Source organism: Equus przewalskii, chromosome 14 (genome assembly GCF_037783145.1).
Source record: "Equus przewalskii isolate Varuska chromosome 14, EquPr2, whole genome shotgun sequence".
NCBI classification, from domain to species: Eukaryota; Metazoa; Chordata; class Mammalia; order Perissodactyla; family Equidae; genus Equus; species Equus przewalskii.
The window spans coordinates 25579925-25599863 of record NC_091844.1 but is presented as its reverse complement, the minus strand read 5'-3'; the positions used below and the strand labels follow the sequence as shown (position 1 = coordinate 25599863).

At 35.3% G+C, this 19939-nt stretch overlaps 1 protein-coding gene and 1 long non-coding RNA gene across 4 annotated transcripts in view; one reads left to right on the top strand and one right to left on the bottom strand.

The window, feature by feature from the left end:
* LRRTM4 (leucine rich repeat transmembrane neuronal 4) overlaps positions 1 to 19939 on the bottom strand; it is a 751667-nt gene that overhangs the window by 540021 nt on the left and 191707 nt on the right. The window lies entirely within an intron of this gene.
* Positions 1 to 19939, top strand: part of LOC139075721 (uncharacterized) — a 79697-nt gene that overhangs the window by 54999 nt on the left and 4759 nt on the right. The window lies entirely within an intron of this gene.

Genomic DNA, 19939 nt, shown 5'->3' with positions numbered 1-19939 from the left:
AGTACTATTCATAAGACAAGAAAAATTGGAAAAGTCCAAATAAAGTTCCAACCAAAAGGAAGAGTTTAAATGCTTCCATAAAATTATAATGGAACATGATGCAGACCCTAAAATACAATTGTAGAAGCACATATAATGTCATGGAAATACACAAATCTATTGTAAAGTGAAATTCATAAGTGTACAAAGCAGAATGTCAAATTTTAAAGCGTATATATCTGGAAAAGTATAAAAACAATATGTTAAAATTTATTTCTATTAGGATTATGATATTTGTTTTATCCTTTTCCTATACAATCTTAAAATATCTTCAATGAACTTATATTTTGAAATAAATAAATATAAACAAACTATAGATCGAATTTTATTTATGAACATAGTTACAAAAAGTATACAAAAATAATAGCAAATAGAAGACATTAATATAAAAAAGATCACATTTAAGTAGAACTTATTACAGGAATGAAGAGGGGTTAGATTAAAAAAAATCTATCAACATAATCTTGCATCCACAAACTAATGAGAAAATTAAATGAAAAGGCATTTGATAAAGTAAAGCAGCCACTTAAAATAAAAACTAAAAAACAAAAACAGAAGACCATTAAAACTGACAGCAAATATGATTATAAATGTCAAACCACTAAAAGCATTTCCAGTAATATGAGGAGGTGGATAGGGATACCGGCTAGCTCCATTTTTTAAATCAACAATGTATTGGAGAATCTAGTGAAAGCAGTAAGAAAATGAAATAATTTCAGAAAATTAGAGATAATACTCTATTTATCTTGATATTAGAGACTAGCGAAAAGCCATTAAAATTAATAATCGACTTTTGTGCCTTGGCTGCATACGAGGTAAATACATTAAAAAATAAAGCCCCAGCTAGTCTCTATTCAAGCAATAGTTACCTGGAAAAGCAGAGAGAAATAAAAAATAATCTCCTACTCACAATTATAAAAACACCTAGAAAGTACTTACAAATGAATTTCATAAGAATGGTCCAGAACGGGGGCTGGCCCCGTGGCCGAGTGGTTAAGTTCGCGCGCTCCGCTGCTGGCGGCCCAGTGTTTCGTTAGTTCGAATCCTGGGCGCGGACATGGCACTGCTCATCAGACCACGCTGAGGCAGCGTCCCACATGCCACAACTAGAAGAACCCACAACGAAGAATACACAACTATGTACCGGGGGGCGTTGGGGAGAAAAAGGAAAAAATAAAATCTTTAAAAAAAAAAAAAAAAGAAAAAAAAAAAGAATGGTCCAGAACGAATGGTGAAGAAAAGAGCTAATCATCTTTTTGAAGGACAGAAATAAAATGTAAACAAATGGAAAGTGATACTGTGCTATTGATCAGAGGCTTATTTCCCCAAAATAAACTATACATTTAAAATAATTATAAAAGGTATTAAATGTAACATTTTTGTTGTTGATGATGTTTTTTGTTGTTGTTGGAGTTGGGGAGTGGAGATAAGATGACCCTAAAGTTTATAAGAAAAAAATAAATACATAAAAAACTATCCATTTTTTGTGTGTGAGGGGAATATTGTTCAAGATTGTCCCTGAGCTAACATCTGTTACTAATCTTCCTCTTTTTGCTTGAGGAAGATTGCTGCTGAGCTAACATCTATGTCCATCTTCCTCTATTTTATGTGGGATGCCATCACAATATGGCTTGATGAGTGGTGCTAGGTCCGCACCTGGGATTTGAACCTTCAAACCCTGGGCCACTGAAGTGGAGCACACGAACTTAACCACTATGCTACTGGCCTACCCCAAAATACCAATGACATTTTTGCTACAGAGCAAAGGAAAGAGAGGACATACTTTACCATATATTAGAAAACCTGTAAATATACTACAATAAAATCTATATGCAAATTGGAAATTGCAAAAAAAAAAAAAAGTCAATGGAGAATAGGAAATCTATAAAAGTAAAACTCCAATGTAAATGAGAATATGAATTATGAAAGTTGTGTTCTCCCAACTCAGTAGGCAAAAAAAAATTACAAATTAATTATTGTCATTGAGAAAGCTAGCTAGCTATCTAGGAGAATATAAAATTATATCTCCTATCTTACACCACATACAATAATAAATTTCAATTATTCCCCTAGTACTACATTCAGACTTTTCAATGATGGAAACTTCATTTCAGGAACTTCAAATTTTTCCTTAATAACTTTTTCCACACAGAACCTGATAATGCTGAAGTGTCAGAGAATGGATTTAGAAGAATCTGAGAAAATTGAACAAATATTTAAATTGTTTTAAAAAATTTCCACAAGATTTCTCTGAAATTATATATAATCCATCATTAAGGGATAACCAAGACTTGAAACCTAAAACTATGAAAGAAATGGCGATATATTTAAGTATAAAGATAATTTTAAACAATTTATAGAAATATCACAGACAAGTTAAAGGTACAAACAACAGAGTTGGGAAACCTTATTTCCACCAGCAAGCAGAGAATTAGTAACTACAAAATATTCCCAAACAAAAAGTTTTTCACACTTACCAGTACTCAGGAATATGCCGTGTATAAAATTATTTCACTATAGTGAAATATCACTTGAAGCTTATCATTGAAAAAAAATAAAGGGCAAACAACCAAACAAAGTCTTTATTGGTGAAAACATAAGTTATTACAGTGCATTGTGAAACCCAGTGGTCAAGATCCATAAAATTCAAAAACAACTATCTCTTTCGTAAGATATTCCCAATCCAAGTATTCCATTTCCTAGAAATAAGTATATTTCATGATATAATTGGATTGCTGTTTATTGCGGCATTTATTACTGTATAACGGTAGAAGACTTGAAACAAATTGAAGCCCCATCAGTAGTGGGATGGCTAATGACCTATGGCACATCTGCACCATGGAACATTAAAGGATAAACAGAAATAAACCAAATTATTTGGAAGCATTTCCATGAGATATATTTGAATGATAAAAGCAAGATGCAAAAATTAATACACTTTTGTGAAAGAATGACAAACCCTTATATATGTGTGCTTATGCCTATGAGTATGTACACACACAAACACAAACACACACCACCATAAAGAAAAGTATAGAAGGATTTGTATTAAGTCATTAACTCACCTCTACTTGGTGGTTAATGTGTGCAATGAGAAGGCAGGAACCAAGCAAATTAGGGACAAAAGGATCACACTAACACAAAACAGCAACACGAAGAAAAAGAATATGAAAAAAGTGTACACAGGACAATGGGATTCTTTCATGAGTATATGTGTGTGTGTAATTTGTGTTTATAAAAATATTTTTAAATGAAATATTGATTGTATAATATATATTTGAACAGTTGATATGTCTTGTGTACATTTCTCTGAGTATCCTCCTTGCTTCACTTTGTACAATTTTATTAACAAAGTCACCTTCATTACATGTTTGAAATATGTGACAGTGTAAATTAAAATGAGAAATGAAGGATCAAGGTGCATAAGCATGCCATAATTCCTAGTCAATCATACGAACATCAATCAGTAATGAGGGGAGATTCTATCATTACAGGACCACTTTTCTTTTCCTCTGTTTAGCATTCACGAGAAGCTGTTCACTCTCCTCTTGATACTGAGCCTGACCTTCCATGTTATGGAATAACAGTTTCAAGCTATTTGTTTAGTTCTCCTTACCAATGTTTGAATAATAATTAGATTTTAGGAGTGAAGTCATATTACTGATTTGATGTACAACTCACCAGATGGCCAGAGAAAAATGTGTTAGTTTCCTACACTTGATTGCAATGAAGAGTAAATTCAAGCTCCCTCGGCGACCTAACACACTGAAGACAAATTACCCTGGCAATTATTAAGTGATCTGCATCACCCTTGGATCATTTTGTGAACTCCAGGAATTGCAATTAATTTTATGCATGACCCACCTTATTTAAAACACTCACTAGCCCAGGAAATTGCTTGGAACTGAGTTATAATCAAAAGTTCTCACTCTTCTAGGTGTTTACATTTGAGGAGAGACCAGGTTTGTCTCTGCTTGATGGAGCTATATTTTCATGTGAGTTATTGGTCTAAACGTGACAATACAGCGATCCCTTAAGCATCATAACAATTCTATCTTCCAAACCAAGATAAGATTTTATTGCAGCCTGGCTTGGAAACTCCAGGGTTTTAAGGAGAATAAGAAAGAACAGTTGTTTTTTGTTGTTCCTTAGTGTGAGCTATTATAAATGTCTTTTCAGTGAAAGTTGACTGATAGAGAAACAAACGAGAACATAAAAACTGGAAACCTAATTGCAAGGTTTTTAGCAAGGAACCTAATTGGTAGCATTAAGCAAATCAAAACAAGTAGATGTAATTAATTTTACACATATGTCCTTATTAATAGTTTTAAGTAATTAAAATTTATGACTCACTTTATTCTGTGAATTTGAATTGAACAATATTTAAGTTAAGCATCATACATGCCAATTTTTAAATTTTTAGGTACCGCTTTAACACATGTTAAAAAGATGGAATGTGAACTTTTAAAAATGTTTTTATTTATATCACAATTTATAGGCTAGATGCATAACATTAGAAAATGCAAACATTAAAAATGAAGGACTTAAAGATGAAAGTAAGAATCAGCATAATTTTAGTGCCTTCAGTGAATAGACGTTAACTTCTGCTGTATATTTTTCAAGGCTTTATTTTCTTTTTTCTCTGCAAAAAATAAAAAAGTGTATATTCTTTGTTGATCACTGTATGAACATTTTTTTTCATTTATAAACTTTTCAGCACCATGCTTGAAGACTAAATAGTTTTCGTTGTATTCCTAAATCATAATACATGAAGCCCATTCCCTATTTGTAGATATTCAGATAGTTTCAACTTATTCCTTATTTCATATAAACTAGAGTGAACCATCCTTATACATATCTTTTCTGAATTATACTCATAGATATAATGACACCATGTTGAAACAATATATTCATTTTCTCATATAGTTATTTTATAGGCTTATTATTTCTTTTTACCTTTTGAAGTTTATTTTGGTGTAAGACTAAAACAATTTTTAAACCAAATTGTTATCTACATAGACCAATATAACTTATTGAACAATTCACTCCCACTGATATGAAGTGTGAATTTATCATGTATTACTTCTGTATTTGTGTGTATACTTTTGTACCTATATTTGAGCATATATATTTGTATATTGAGGCAACACATATAAGTAAGCATGTATGTGTGTATACATGCATACACATTTGCACATATATGTAGATATATATGCCATTGACTGATCCATTTACTTTGGTATTCTGGTTCCAGTTTGATTATTTTTAACTTATTACAGACTTAGATTTTATTGGGTATCAGACAGAGCAAGTCACTCATCATTCTTATTTTTTTTAAAAATCTAAGATACGTTTGCCTATTTATTCTGTCAATTGTAGTTTAAACTCACTTTTTCCAGTTTTAAAAATCTCTTTGTAGTTTTAATTACAAGTTCTTTAAAACTATAAATGAATTTTTAAAGAATATACAAGTTGGCTATGTCTGATATTTTCTTTCTAGGAGTCTACAGACAGGTAGAAATTTTCATAAAAGTAAATGACTTTGAAATTTACTTAATCCTTTCCAGCCTGAGCATCCTCTTTTACAAATGAGTATGATAATAGTTCATATGTCATAAGCTTGCTGCAAGGATTAATTAAGATAATTCCTATGTTATCAGACAGTACCTAGCACATGGTAAGTTTCAAAATACTATGCCTATTGTACATGAACATCAAAAAACAAAATATGACCAATCTAACAGTAATTACCCATCACTCAAATCATTTACCACTTAGCGAAACAATATTTTTCATAAAGTTATTACATTGAAATAAGTTTAGAAGGTAACTTCATTTCTTACTATATCTTATTTGAATGGTGTTGATTCTTAAAAGAAAAAAAACACAGAGTGAAGTAGAATAACTAGTAAACAGCAGCCACTTATGATCTAAGCTGCTTATGATTCGTTTAGGAGTACAGGGATGAAAAATCTGATCATCCTTCCTTCCCTGTGTGAGGGTAAGTAACTCCTTGAGCAACAAGATATGTAGAGGAAAGCCTACAACATATAAAGAGGAAAAGGCAAATAAATAAAAATACCTTTGTTTACCTTGCTAACTAGATGAGAGTAAATGGTAGATGATTAGATATATAGATAGGTAGACACATGGAAGGAAAGAAGAAAGAAAGGAAGGAAGGAAGGAAGAAAATAAGGAAGAAGGGAAGGAAGGAAGGAAAGAAGGAGGGAAGGAGGGAAGGAAGTTAAAGAAAATGAGAAGAGAATGGTAGGAGAAGACAAAGGTAGGGGAGAGAAAGAAAGATGTTGAAGAGCTCTGGGCTAGGAGTTAGGGGCTGCATTTCCAGACAAGTGGTTCTTAAGCTTTAGCATGTGTAAAAACCATCTAGAGAACTTCTTGAAACACAAATTTCTTGGACATATCTCCTAGGAATTTTACTCATTGGATCTGGGGTGAGGCCAAAGAATTAGCATTTCTAATGTCTTTGGGGTGCTACTGCTGCTGTTGGATTGAGGACTATACATTGAGTAGCACATTCTAAACTTGGCTCTCACTAATCAACTACGGTCATGTACCATATAATGATGTTTCAGTCAACAACAATCACACATACAATGGTGATCCCATAGATTAGTACCATGTGGCCTAGTTGTGTAGTAGGCTATACCATCAAGGTTTGCGTAAGGACACTCTATGATGTTCACATGACGACAAAATCCCATAACAATGCATTTCTCAGAAGAAATCCCCATTCTTAAGTGATGCCATCTGCATATGACTCTGTGAGTTTCCCAGAACCAAAGTTGGATACCAGGAGTCATGGGCAAGTATTTATTAAAGGAAGTGCTCTCACAGGAGACACTGGAAAGGGAATGGGGGAAATAGGACAAGGAAAGGGGAAAAAGACAAGCAATGGTATGATTTCAGGCAGTCTCAAGCTTTAGCCAGATACCACAGGGTGTCTCTAAGATATAGAGGATCTCTGAGAGAACTCAGAGCTTCTCTCAGCTCTTGGTAAGGCAACTGTTCTTTCATACTTCCACACTAGTCAGCCATTGGCTAAGGGGCCTCTTAGAGACAGGAATGAATATACTCCCAGCTCTTACAGGTAAAGTGGCAGTGCTGAGAACAGAGTCACAGATCCACAGGGAGCTGGGTGGCACACAGACAGTGCTCATGTCTCTGTCTCCCTTGTTGGTCAAGGGCTGCTAACTATTTCCTCAACTGGTTTGTATGGATTTTAAATATACTTGGAGATAAAAATAGAATGGATGAAAACAATTTAAACACTTGCAGACTCTCTCATAACTCTATAGAATGTCTTATTTCGCTGAAATGTACTACTGAATGTAAGAAAGGATAGGATCATCTCAAGAATGGATTTTGTATTTCAAACACCCAAATGCCTAATAACTTGCTTCCAATGTTTGCTATGCTATGGTCTAATGAATAAAATGAAAGTGCTATTTATTATTCCATATGTACTGTGGTATAGCATCTTTGGGAAGTCTTCCCCAACTAATTCCAGTTCATATAAAAATAGCCAAAATTGGGATGGTATTTTTGAAATTAAAGATAAAATTTATAATATTGACCCCTCTCTCCTTCATAATTTATACTGGACAACAGAGAGTAAATGTTGAATGTTCTGGTTTTGGGTTCCAGAATCCCTTGGAGAGTCTCTCTGAGAATTTCTTAACATTCACAGGAAAGTATCAATGTTGAAATAGCTACCTGCTAGCCCAAAATAACTTATTCTTACTAGCCATCAGTTTTTCTGATCCCTTGCATGGCCACAAATTGCTATAACAATAAGGCTATCATTGAAAAACTTGCATATTCAGAAACAAGATAAAAATTCATAGATTCTATTTATTTTTCTCAGTATCAAAGTGCTCAGCCAGGAAGCATAAATTTAAATATATATAGACATATTTCACTTCCCTGTAAAGAGGAAAGGCAGTCTGAAAGAGCAAAGATACAGAGCCTATACAAGTACTCTCTGCTGAGGAATGGCAGTTTGTTTCACTGGTTCTGCTACAATGCAGTGAAACTTGTGTCAAACCTCTACGGTGTTGATGTTGGGAGGAAATAATAGATGAGCTTCGAATACCAGGATAAAGCTTTTTTTTTTTAATTTATATCATACAGTATCTGAAACAAATATTTTATTCAGAGGAATAACATGACCATTGCAAAATTTTAAGAATATTTACTAGAAGCTAGACTTCATGGTGGTCTGAAAGATATTCTAAAGGATATTAGACCAATTTTGGAGGTTCCTAAATTATGCTAGGCTTAGGTTACAAAAATCTCTACTAGTGTGTTGGCAGTGAGATTTCAACAGAAGGCATAAATAACTCAAATAAAAATAATAATTGAAAACATATGAAGATGGAAGAATCAAAGAGGAGACAGCTTCAAAGATTACTCTGGGAGGTCTTGTCAAGATGGCGGTGTAAGCAGACTCTGAACTCATCTCCCCTCATGAACACAAGCAGGTTACATCTATTTTTGGAAAAATTACCCTGGATAGGAAATTGAAAACTGGATAAAAAGAACCCCTATAACAAGGGACAGTCTCGACTAAGGCGGAAGAGGCAGAAATTCCTGCTGGAGAGAAAAAAAGCCATCTTCCAGAGCAGCAGAGTTTCTCAGCTGATCAGGCAGGAGCCACCCTAAGGTACACAGCCCTCCCTGGAGGAGTGAGGTCTGGAGCAGGGGCAGATACTACTATAAGCATCCAACAGACTCAGCACAACTGACACAAGGGTCTTACTATCTGGCTTTGCTGGCTATTGACTGCAGTGGGGATACCCCCAGAAAAGCTATCAGATGAAAGCTTAAATGCTCTGGGTCTTAAAGGACCCACACACAAACTCACCTGTCTCAGCAACCTAAAATCCCCAGAGAGAAGGCCGATAGTCCTTTGGTGAAAAGAGACACCTGGTGGGATCTTGGGTCATCTTGGTGAGAGGAGGGACCTCTCCAGAGACTGAGACTTTAGTGGGGGCCATTGTTCTGACCTGGTGCATGTGTGCTGACACAGACACCATGTGCGCTAATGTGCGGACACCATTGAGGTTCTTCCCCTGGCCTGTTATCCCAGGAGTCTGCCACACCCACTAGAGCACAGATTTAATCCAGTTCAGCAAGAGCAGGCACCAAGTCCTAGGGACCGGCACCACCCAACAGTAAGCCCTCAGGCTACTTGTCAGCCTGCATTGACTGGGTGCCTTGATCCTCTACAGGCAGGCAAGCATGTCTGCCTCTCTGGGGCAGGGACTGTGTGAGGACCAGGTGAACTGTGGGGGGCATTTGTGGAGAGGTGGGGGCCTCTGCAATGGGGCATTGGAGTATGCTTCAGGGGCTTGGGAAGTGTGCACAGACCAGTACTGTTTTGATCTGTGTGTGGTCCAGAGTGGGGGGGTGGGGAAGGCTTATCAGTGGCAGAAGATCAGTGCTCCACAAAAGGCCATAAAAAGGATCAGCCCCACCTTCCAAAGCCTGAAACGATTGAGTGCTCCCAGTGACTAGTGCCAGCCCCACTCAGCTGCACTCCAAGAGAACTGAAAATGCCTTGTAGGCCTGAGGCCTATAGCAACTGTAAGCCCCTGAACCTAGAAACTAGCTACACTGGGTACCTACCCAATTAACAGGAAAGCTCCAACAGGAGTGTGCTGTTAGACCTTGTAGCCAATGGTGCTGAGGCTCCCCAAACTGGATTTACAAACAGCTGTCCAGGGAAGGAAAGACTAGACTCCCTGGGTACCTGCAGTAAGAGCAACCATGCCACAGCAGAAGGACATAAGTATCCCACAAACAGGTCACTCCTGGATCATTTGGACTGGTGATGAGATGAAAGCATACTGCTGGGGCTCAAAAGGCATCTCTTACATAAGGCCACTTCTCCAAGATCAGGAGACATAGCCAACTCACCTAATACATAGAAATAAGCGCAGAGAAATAGGCATAATGAGAAGACAAAGGAATACTTTCCAAGCAAGGGAACAGGACAAGACCCCAGAAAAAAGACTAAATGAAACAGAAATAAGCAACCTACCTGATAAAGAGTTCAAACAAAAGCTCATAAGGACACTCACAGATACTGGGAGAAGACTGGATGAACACAGTGAGCTCATCAGCAAAGAACTGGAACATATAAAACAGAACCAAACAGAAATGAAGAGTACAATACTGGAAATGAAAAATTCACTAGAGGGACTCAGTAGCAGAGTAGAGGATACAGAAGAATGGATCAGCAAGCTAGACGAAAGACTAGAGGAAATCACCCAAGCTGAACAGAAAAAAGAAAAAAAATTAGACAATAAGAACAGTCGAAGGGAACTCTGGGACAATATCAAGCACACTAACCTTCATATTATAGGTGTCCCAGAAGAAGAGAGAGATAAAGGGGTAGAAAATTTATTTGAAGAAATAATAGCTGAAAATTTTTCTAACCTAAGGAAGGAACCAGACATCCAAGTACAGGAAGCACAGAGAGCTCCAAACAAGATAAGCTCGAAGAGGCCCACACTAAGACACATTATAATTAAAATGTCTAAAATTAAAGATAAAGAGATGATCCTAAAAGCAGCAAGAGAAAGGCAATAAGTAGCATAAAAGGAAAGCCCATAAGGCTATCAGCAGACTTCTCAGCTGAAACCCTACAGGCGAGAAGACAATGGCTTGACATATTTAAAGTGCTAAAAGGAAAAAACATACAGCCAAGAATACTCTATCCATCAAGGTTGTCATTCAGAATGGAAGGAGAGATAAAGAGCTTCCCAGACAAGCAAAAGTTAAAAGAGTTTATCACCAAGAAATCAGTTCTACAAGAAATGATGAAGGGACTTATTTAAATGGGAAAGTAATGACCACAAATATGGATAAAAAATTATCAAAAAAAAAAAAAAACCCAAAAACCAGGCAATAAAATCACTTGTAAAGGTAAAAATATAGTAAAGGTAGCAGATCAACCAACTGTGAAGATAATATGAAGATTAAAGGACAAAAATACTAAAATTAACTATTTCAATGATAAGAGGGTAATGGATAGACACAAAACAAGAGATTAGCTATGATTTCAAAAACATAAATTGTGGGAGGAGGGGAGTGAAAAAGAGCTTTTAGAAAGAGGTCAAGCTAAAGAGTCTATCAACTCACTATAGACTGCTATATACATAGAATATTACATAGGATCCTCATGGTAATCACAAATCAGAAACCTATAATAAATAAGCAAATAAGTATGACAAAAGAAGTCAAAAATATTACTAAAGAAAGCCATCAAACCACAAGGGAAGAGAGCAATAGAAAAAGAAAGGAACAGAGAAGAACTACTAAAACATCCAGAAAAAAAGTAACAAAATGGCAATAAATACTATTTATCAATAGTTACTTTAAATGTCAATGGACTAAATGTTCCAATCAAATGCCATAGGGTGGCCAATTGGATAAAAAAAACAAGACCCATGTATATGCTGCATACAAGAGACAGACTTCAGATCTAAAGACACTCACAAACTGGAAGTGAAAGGATAGAAAAAGACATTCCATGCAAATGGCACAGAAAAGAAAGCAGGGGTAGTAATACTTATGTCAGACAAAATAGACTTTAAAACAAAAACTGTAACAAGAGACAAAGAAGGGCACTACATAATGATAAAGAGAACAATCTAACAAGAAAATATAACACTTAGAAACATCTATGCACCCAACACAGGAGCACCTAAATATGTAAAGCAATTATTAACAGACATAAAAGGAGAAATAGGCAGTAACACAATAATAGTAGGGGACTTTAACACTCCACTTACACCAATGGATAGATCATCCAAACAGAAGATCAATAAGGAAACACTGGCCTTAAATGACACATTTGACCAGACGGACTTAGTGGATATATATAGAACATTTCATCCAAAAACCACAGAATACACATTCTTCTCAAATACACATGGAACATTCTCCAGGATTGATTACATATTAGGCCACAAAACAAGTCTCAATAAATTTAAGAAGATCAAAATAATACCATGCATCTTTTCTGACCACAAAAGTATGAAACTAGACATCAATCACAGGAAGAAAACCAGAAAAGCCATGAAAATGTGGAGATTAAACAAAATGCTACTGAACAATAATTTGGTCAAAGGAGAAATCAAAAAGTTCCTGGAGACAAATGAAAATGACAATACTACATGCCAAAACATATGGGATACAGCAAAAGTGGTTCTAAGAGGGAAGTTTATAGCAATTCAGGCCTACCTCAACAAAGAAGAAAAATCCCAAATAGGCAATCTAACAGCACATCTAAAGGTACTGGAAAAAGAAGAACAAACAAATCCCAAAATCAGCAGAAGGAAGGAAATAATAAAAATCAGAGCATAAATAAATGAAACAGAGACAAAGAAAACAATAGAATAATGAAACTAAAAGCTGGTTCTTTGAAAATATAAATAAAATTGGCAAACTCTTAGCTAGACTCACTGAGGAAAAAAAGAGAGATGGCTCAAATAAATAAAATCAGAAATGAAAAAGGAGAAATTACAACAGACACCTCAGAAATACAAAAGATAATAAGAGAATACTATGAAAAGCTATATGCCAAAGAATTGGATAATCTAGAAGAAATGGATAAATTCTTGGAAACATACAACCTTCCGAAACTGGACCAAGAAGAAGTAGAGTATTTGAATAGACCAATCACCAGTAATGAGATTGAACAGCAATCAAAAACTTCCCAAAAAATATAAGTCCAGGACCAGATGGCTTCCCTGGTGAATTCTACCAAACACTCAAAGAAGAATTAAGACCTATCCTTCTCAAACTCTTCCAAAAAATTGAAGAGGAGGGGAGGCTTCCTAACTCATTCTATGAAGCCAATATTATCCTGATAACGAAACCAGACAAAGACAACACGAAAAAAGAAAATTACAGGCCAATATTACTGATGAACATTGATGCAAAAATCCTCAGCAAAATACTAGCAAATTGAATACAATAATACATTAAAAAGATCATACATCATGATCAAGCGGGTTTCATTCCAGGGATGCAGGGATGGTTCCACATCTGCAAATCTATCAACCTGATACACCACATTAACAAAATGAAGAATAAAAATCAAATGATCATCTCAATAGATGCAGAGAAAGCATTTAACAAGATACAGCACCCATTTATGATAAAAACTCTAAATAAAATGGGTATAGAAGGAAAATACCTCAATATAATAAAGGCCATGTACGACAAACCCCCAGAAAATATTCTCAATGGAGAAAAACTGAAAGCTATCCCTCTAAGAACAGGGATCAGACAAGGATGCCCATTGTCACCAATCTTATTTAACATAGTATTGAAATTCCTAGCCAGAGCAATCAGGCAAGAAAAAAAAATAAAAGGGATCCATATTGGAAAAGAAGAAGTGAAACTGTCACTCTTTGAAGATGACATGATTTTATACTCAGAAAGCCCTAAAGAATACACTAAAAAACTTTTAGAAATAATAAATGAATACAGTCAAGTCACAGGATAGAAAATCAAAAAACAAAAATCGGTTGTGTTTCTATACACTAACAACAAAGTAGTAGAAAGAGAAATTAAGAATACAATCCCATTTACAATTGCAACAGAAAGAATAAAATACCTTGAAATAAACTTAATCAAAGAGGTGAAAGATCTGTACATCAAAAACTATAAAAGCTTGTTGAAAGAAATCGAAGAAGACACAAAGAAATGGAGAGATATCCCGTGCTCTTGGATTGGAAGAATTAACAGCGTTAAAATGTCCATATTTCCTAAAGAAATCTATAGATTCAATGCAATTCCTATCAAAGTTTCAACAACACTTTTCACAGAAAAAGAACAAAGAATCCTAATATTTATGTGGAAAAATGAAAGACACCGAATAGCCAAAGGATTCCTGAGAAAAAAGAACAAAGCTGGAGGTATCACACTCCTCGATTTCAAAATATACTACAAAGCCATAGTAACAAAAACAGCATCGTACTGGCACAAAAACAGATACACAGATCAAGGGAACAGAACAGGGAGCCCAGATACAAACCCACACATTTTTGGACAGCTAATATTCAACAAGGGAGCCAAGAGCATACAACGGAGAAAGGAGAGTCTCTTCAATAAATGGTGTTGGGAAAACTGGACAGCCACATGCAAAAGAATGAAAGTAGACCATTACCTTACACCATGAACAAACATCAACTCAAAATGGATTAAAGACTTGAATGTAAGACCCAAAACCATGAAACTTCTAGAAGAAAACATGGGCAGTATGCTCCGCTCTTTGACATCGGTCTTAGCAGCATATATTCAAGTACCATGTCTGACAGGGCAAGCAAAACAAAAGAAAAAATGAACAAATGGGACTACATCAAACTAAAAAGTTTCTGCGCAGCAAAGGAAACCATTAACAAAATGAAAAGACAACCTAACAATTGGGGGAAGATATTTGCAAACCATGTATCAGATAAGGGGTTAATATCCAAAATATATAAAGAACTCATACATCTCAACAACGAAAAACCAATAACCCAATTAAAAAATGGGCAAAGGATCTGAACAGAGATTTCTCCAAAGAAGATATACAGATGGCCAACAAGCATATGAAAAGATGTTTAACATCATTAGCTACCAGGGAAATGCAAATCAAAACTACAATGAGATATCACCTCACTCTGGTCAGAATGGCTATAATAACAAGACAGAAAACAACAAGTGTTGGAGAGGATGTGAAGGGAGCGGAAACCTTGTACACTGGTGATGGGAGTGCAAACTGGTGCACCCACTATGGAAAGCAGTATGGAGCATCCTCAGAAAATTAAGAATAGATCTACCATATGATCCAGCTATGCTACTGCTGGGTATTTATCCAAAGAACTTGAGAACACAAATGTGTAAAGATGCCTGCACGCCTATGTTCATTGCAGCATTATTCACAATAGCCAAGACTTGCAAGCAACCTAGGTGCCCATCAAGGGACAAATGGATAAAGAAGATGTCATATATATACACAATGGAATACTACTCAGCCATAAGAAATGATGAAATCTGGCCATTTGTGACAGAGTGGATGGACGTTGAGGGTATTATGCTAAGTGAAATAAGTCAGAAGGAGAAAGTCAAATACCATATGATCTCATTCATAAGTAGAAGATAAAATCAATAATAAACACATAGCAACGGAGATTGGATTGGTGGTTACCATAGGGGAAGGGGAGAGGGGGAGGGCAAAAGGGGTGATTAGGCTCACATGTGAGGGGATGGACTATAATTAGTTTTTGGGTGGTGAACATGATGTAATCTACACAGAATTCGAAATTTATTATGATGTACATCTGAAAGCTATATAATGTTATAATCCAATGTTAGTGCAATAAAATAAATTTTTTTAAAAAGTAAAAAGAAAAAAAAGATTACTCTGACATGCTAAACCTCAGACAGCAGAAGAAATGTATTTCTACAATCTAGAGCAGTATCAAAAATCACAGAAAAGGCAAAAAGAGTCTTCTGTTTAGTTAATTAGAAATGAGAACAAGGAACAATATAAAAAATGTCTGTTAAAAGAAATCAGTAAGACAAGTGGTCTGTATGTTTTCTGTGCCTGGGCACTACGCTACCATTTCAGCATGCACAGTCACATAAACGTGTATATCAACCACAAGGGCTAATAGTCAAATGTCCACTTGAAATAATTATAAAACCCAAAATTTGAATTTCCATCTTCCCACTGGGGCTAACTGATTGTGGGATCTTAGATGTACCATTCAACCTTTTGGTATGTCAGTTTTCCTATCTGCAAAACGTAAGTGTATGCCATATTGTAGGTATTATAATTGCTATGAAGGTCAAATTAATTAACACATTTGAAGTTTTTTGAAAGAGTGCACTGTGCCATTTGACTATAATTATGAAACACTGATACTTAGCAATTTTCCGTGTTTTCCTCCTCTCAGTTTGAAAAAGTTTACGGTGTCATCCTTAGCTTTTAGTGACTTAAAATAATATTTACATGATGTACTTTATAGTCTCTTGTGTTTAATGGTTATGAACTAGAATCAGATTAAATTGTTTTTCCTGAGATATTTTATTATATGTAGGCATTACATTCACGTACTTTTTTCCTAACTTCAAAACGTTTAAGTTGATTTTATGTTTTTGTTTAGACAGTGGAAGTGCAGGCTAATTTCAAAAGTCTTTGAAGAAGAAAAACAAATAAAATGAAAACTAAAGAACAATCTTTTGCAAAAAGTGTCATTATGTTGCAAAATGAGCAAAGAAGATTCTGACCTTTTCGTATTTCCCACAACACATTATAAATTAGCACAGCTGGAATATTCTACAGGAAATCAAGAATCATGGCAACATATTCAATTCCACATTGGTATTTTAATCAGTGCTTAGGAAAATCCTTCCCCAATATTCCCGATCCTCCTGAATACTAATTAAATGGAAAATATCTAGTTGGGCTAAATGTCTGCTTCAAATCTTCCCAAGAGTTATGCATACAAATATGAACTTCATTCATTCGCCAAACCAGGTTTGACTGTTCACTCTATTCCTGGAGATGTGTTGGGTGTTAAGAAGACACAGACAATTAAAAGATAGCATGTCACCACAGCAAACTTGGAAATTTGACTAAAACTCATAAATTTAAGGTAAAGAAGATGTATGATTTATTGCATTAAACATTATATATATATTTTAAAACACATCTAACTTTTAATTATATACACTAGTATAACGAATATCACACACACACACACACCCCATTTTAAAGTAATGAATGCTTATTACAGGAACTCAAGAAACACAGATAATGAGTGAAAAAACAATTAACTCACCACCCAGAGGGACTGTTATTATTTTAATATACTTCCTTCTATATTTTTCTATGTTACTGAGTAGTATGTTGGAATATATCATACTTCAGACAAAATGAAGATCACACTTTATGCTTTAGACTCAAACTTTTCCCCAATTATTATAGGCTAAAATCATTTCCTTAACCTTTCCATTAAAATGATGATGTTTTATGCCAGGAAAATATTCTATTCTGTGGTTTTTTACAGTTTTTAATAGTATTTATTTACATACATAATTTTTCTACACCTTTGAATATTTTTCAATGAGATAATTACTAGATATTGAATTATTATATTCAAGAATATGAAGTCACAATAGATATTGACAAATTTCATTCCTAAGAGATTTTTCTAATATGTATCCCCAAGAGCAGCAAATGAGATTGCCCGTGACCTTGTGGCTTTGGTAACAGTGGTTAATAACTTTGAGATCTTTGCCATTCAATTTAAAAATGTTTTAATTACTGGTGGGCTACCAATATTTAATAGAAACTTTGGTTAATGAATAATCATGTGTGTGTATGACTTACCTCTCTGGATACTTTGCCCCTTTCCCCATTAGGTGATTCAACTTTTTCTTCTTGATTGATGAAAATATTTCATATTTTAATCATGCTAATCTTATATTTGTCCATTTAATTACAACATTTTACTAATTTATCACCTTAATTTTTGATGCCTTTGATTACTAAATTTTTTATATCTTATGTAACAAATGTATCAAATTTTTCTCTATTATTTTGAATTTGGACTTGGTCATAAATCTTTTGCAGCCTAAAATCAGGTAACTATTTACCTTGGATTCTAATTATTTTATAATCTTGTTTTTCAACTTTAACTTTTTAATCTAAATCAAATTCATTTTGTAGTCTGTTGTGAGACAGGGTTCTTCTCATTTTTTTTTCCTCCCCAATCCAATCAGATTATTTAAATGAAACATTTGATATAAGCAATCACCTCCTCTCTCATATAAAATGGCATATAGAAAGTTCTTGCAAGTTTTGGGGTCTCTTTTTGAATTTTTCATTCTATTTTTCATCAATACCACATTATATTAAATATTGTAGTTTAAAATATTACCATCTCATTTTCCTCTAATCCCCCTCCTCCATTCTCTCACTATTCTGAGCATTTTTCTAATTAGAGAAAAATGTGCAGGTCTTTAAGACATAGGATGTTTAGGTATTACGGAATATATTGCTGCAAATTGTATTCTCCTTAAGAAGGCTTTTCAGTCTCTCTACAAACTAAGAGCAATGTAGTAGTAGGGAAGGCTGAGATTTTGAGCCACACATCTTTCATAAACTGAGGTTTGAATCCTGGGTCTGCCACTGTAACCAATGCATTAAGCCTCATATTTTTCAACTATAAAATGTGAGCAGTCCTACTTCCCTCAGATGATGGTCGTGCAAAGTCAAAGAGTGAGACAAGGTATGCAAAGTACCCCGTACGTAGTATTTGCTTCATAGAGATCTTTGCACTTCAACTCAACAGGGTAAATTAACTTGAAATATATTATGGCCAATTTCAGTTAGTTAAAGGAGACATTATTGAGACCAGTATTCCTCAAAATTGTCAAATTCATGATAGAGGAAGAAAGTCTGAGAAATTGTCACGGATTGGAGGGGCCTAAAGAAATATGACAGCTAAATGCAACATAGGATGCTGGATTGGATTTTGGACCTGAACATATATTAGTGGGAAAACTGGCAAAGTTCAAACAGTATTTGTAAATCTGTTTAAAATATTGTATCAATGAGGGGCCGCCCGGTGGCACAGCGGTTAAGTGCGCGCATTCTGCTTCGGCGGCCCGGGGTTCGCCAGTTCGGATTCCGGGTGTGGACACAGCACCACTTGGCAAGCCATTCTGTGGCAGGCATCCCACATATAAAGTAGAGGAAGAAGGGCACGGACGTTAGCTCAGGGCCAGTCTTCCTCAACAAAAAGAGGAGGATTGGCAGTGGATGTTAGCTCAGGGCTAATCTTCCTCAAAAAAAATAAAAATAACAGGATATAGGTTTATATATCCGAGAAATGGAAATGTAGTGTTGTATAAATGTGTTATAACAACTCATGTCAACCTTATCCTTAAACTCCAATGATTCTATTTACTAATTTGTTCACCTGATATGAATTGAATGCCTACCAAAAACAAACAGTGCTGTAATTTGTGGATAAATAAACTAGTCCAGTGAAGTTAAGCAACTTTCCTAACCTCCCCTTGCTAAAGAACAGCAGAGCAGACCTGGGACTTTGAGCTCTAGACTCTTTCCAATAGTCCAAGGCATTGTGATATAACTGAATAGGATTTAACAAAATTCAACAAATCAATTGGGAATGTTAACTTCCATTAGTCAGTAGCCGTTTACCCCTCTAGGATACTCTTATCCCATTACCTATTTTTTAAAGTTCTATGGCAGCTTCCTACACTAATCTTCTCCCAATCCATTAATTGTTTTCCCTCAATATTTCACTCAGAATCAATGGCATCTGCCACCACATTTTCCTCATCTCACCATTGGGCTCCACGTTCTTGTTTACTGACCCACCATTTGTCCCAGGCTGACATGACGACAACCATTTAGCTTCGCTGTTTCTGGTCTTGGACAGCTGAATGAATGTGTAAGAGAAAGCTCACAATCTTGCGACAGTCTCACGAAATCTCCAATTTCATCTAGATTCTAAACTCTGCCAGATCCTCCTCAATATGCTCCTAGTTATTTCTATATGAACTCCTTCAGGAACTCTTCTAAATATTGATTTCTTTCCTCAGATCCCATATGCCTCACTCCCTCCTTCCTCTCATCAAATGATCTTTCCTCCTTCATTGAAAAGAAAAAGGCAATCGGGCAAGAACTTTCCAAACTTCCTCCTTTTGCCACTGGCAGATGAATCAAATTCTGCATTGCTCTATGCTTCCCTCCCATTTTAGCTGAAGAGGTTTCCTTTCTAAAGCAAAATTTTCCCCTTTCTCCAGCTTTCTTTCCCTTGTACTTTTTGAGATATTGTGATTT